The 2691-nt window shown below is 41.9% G+C and overlaps 1 long non-coding RNA gene across 1 annotated transcript; it reads left to right on the top strand.

The window, feature by feature from the left end:
* The first annotated feature begins 1206 nt into the window (after positions 1–1206).
* Positions 1207–2229, top strand: LOC119323639. Its single transcript, XR_005156433.1, has 2 exons — positions 1207–1462; positions 1810–2229. It is a non-coding gene; the product is annotated as an uncharacterized LOC119323639 (long non-coding RNA).
* The last annotated feature ends 462 nt before the right edge of the window (positions 2230–2691 follow it).

Here is a 2691-nt window from a genome sequence, read left to right as displayed (position 1 = left end):
TGTTTTGGATTTCATTCTTGAGAAAATATGTGACTTCAGAGTCACTGCCAAAACACATAGGCTTTTCATGTTTATCATTGGTTAGTCACTATGAAGTATAACCACAATGTAATGTGGACCTTGCAACAGTGTTGAGACACTTATTCGTTGCTATAGATTATGGGAACCATCTTGATCAATGGACGACACTATAATTAGAAATAGTGACATAGGCTCCACTGCCATATATTTCAATGTAATAGAAGGTAGTTCCCGAAGTATGCAAATATTTGAATAATTTCCCACGACCTATTCAAGCAAAGTGAGGCTTGAATAGCCGATGTTAGCACAAAAATACCATTTTGGCATGTAGCGATTTTGCATGAACAATATTTACTACAAGAGTAAAATTATTTAGTGAACAACAACAATTGCTTCAGAGGAGCAATTTTTTTTAAATAGCTGATGCTTTTATAACCATATGTGTAGACCTCACTTTATATATGATAACACTTTGAAGATAATCACCAATATGGTGTAAATCTCATAGTAATAGAAAACATAGTCTGACTTTTGTCAATAGATGTTCATATCTCTATTACCTTATGCTATGCTATATTTAAGAAAATCACCTTGAAGGTAGTCATATGTCAGAGTGACATGATGTAGACCATGCAGTAATAGTGGATAGTCTGCAAAATTTGCAGTAGATGCCAGTATTACCTTATGATATCTTGAGGTAGTCACATATAATATTAATATTTGGAAGAGCACTTCGAAGGTAGTCATCTTATCAAAATGATAAGATGTAGACCTCACAATAATGGTGGATAATCTGCAAACAGTGTAGTAGATGTCACCATTACCTTGTGATTCACAAAAAAAATTTAGGCATGTTATATGAAGTATGACAATGTATAATTCTTATTTGAATTCCATAAAGATTTGCAAAAAATGATTTATATTGCAAATTCATAATTGTTGTCACAAAAATGCATGGCATAGGGAATATTTGCGGTAAAGACAAAGATATGTCTTATGTAGAAGTTGCTAGATGATAACTTGATTAACATATGTATTCCCAAGGCTGCTTTGCATACAGAAACAAGCCTGAGGGCTTGAGTGAGAAATATAGGTCCTCTCTGTTAGTAGATAAATATAAGGACCAAAATGCAAATATGCCGATTGGATAAGGTTTCCCAATCTCATCTCTTGTGCGTGCGTGGTGGGCTGATGGCCATTCAGAGACCATCGCCATTGTTGACTACTTAGGGACAACGCTCGCCGGCGTCTTGCCGCATTCTCCTGCCACCGCTGCTGCGAGACTGAAGTCGTTCAGGAGGACGCCGATGCGCCGCGTGCCGGCTATGCGCCCTTGCCTGTAGGGGACGCGTACAACTACGTGGTGGATGTGCGCCGTGGCCGGGCTGCGCGCCGGCTGTGCGCCGAGTGGTGGAGGACGCCATCGTCGCCAAATGCCGAGGTACGCACGGCGGGGCTTCTTCCCTTGTTTCCTCTGGATGTTTTGTTGATGGTAGTTGCGATGGACGACGAGATTGTCATAGTGGACGATGGAGAAGGGGGAAAAATGTGAACAACAAGTCTGTTGGAGTTTGTTCCTCATCTTCTAATCTTGTTCTTGATGTTGATTCTTCTTCTTGATTGAGGATTTCTTCCTCTTTATGTTAGAGTAGCGATCAATCCATCTCACTACGAGCATACGCCGGGTGAAGCGATTTATAAAACAGAAGAGTTGTTAGATCTGTGATTGATTGCAATAAGACAAAAACAAATTGAAGAATCTCCTGATCCAATTTTCCTCTTTTTCAGAAGCATGTCCATTGATTCCTGCCACGGAAGGGTTGTGGTTGATCGAATCGGCAGCGATTGAAATTCTCCTATGCTGAAGCCGTGCGTGCTGGATGGAGTCGACATCGCGAGTACAGGGGCAGACGTTGGTGCCGCCGTGACTAATGTCGCCATCCGCGCCAAGACTCGATGTTGCAGTCCAGCGTGCGAGATAACGCCGGTAACGCTGGGAATCGCGCGAGGCGTCGAGGAGGTCTGGCCTAATCGCTCTGTTAGGGCAAGGTGTTGATAACGTGTAAAGATGAAAAAGAGAGAGAGGAACGAAATGGATTGAACAGTGATTGCATTGACCGAAGAATAGGATATTTATACGCATGTACAGAGGCGGTAATTACATAGTCGGTAACTGGCGGTTGCTAAACTAAACAACCGACCTAAGCATTGATTATTAAGATTTAATTAATCCTTAACAAAGACGACGCGGGGCAGGGCAAGCGACCTGCTCGCGGGACCCGCCCGTCAGCCACCGAAGCGCCACCCCCAGTTGGCATAAGTGGAGGCGCCCGCATGAAAGACGCCTTCGACGTGGCCCTTTCCCGCGAGCTGCTGGGCCGGCCCACGGTCTATCTGTCGCCATGTGCGCAGGATAAGCTTAAAGCCTTATTCCCTTTTTCTTTTTCCAGTCAACTTCAAAAATCCATAAATAATTCAAATTAACTCCAAATTTGATGATTCAAATTTCTAGAAGCTCGTAAAATCATGATCTATCTCATGGAGCAATTTGCACATTTTTCCAAAATTTTTTTCTTCACAAACATTTATCAAATCTTGTTTTTCCATTTTTGTGATAAACTTTAGAAAATCACAGAGAGCCCATTTTTTATCCAAATTCCATAATTCAAA

The sequence above is a fragment of the Triticum dicoccoides genome, chromosome 6B (genome assembly GCF_002162155.2).
Source record: "Triticum dicoccoides isolate Atlit2015 ecotype Zavitan chromosome 6B, WEW_v2.0, whole genome shotgun sequence".
Classification (NCBI taxonomy): domain Eukaryota; kingdom Viridiplantae; phylum Streptophyta; class Magnoliopsida; order Poales; family Poaceae; genus Triticum; species Triticum dicoccoides.
This window is presented reverse-complemented; position numbering and strand designations above follow the sequence as displayed.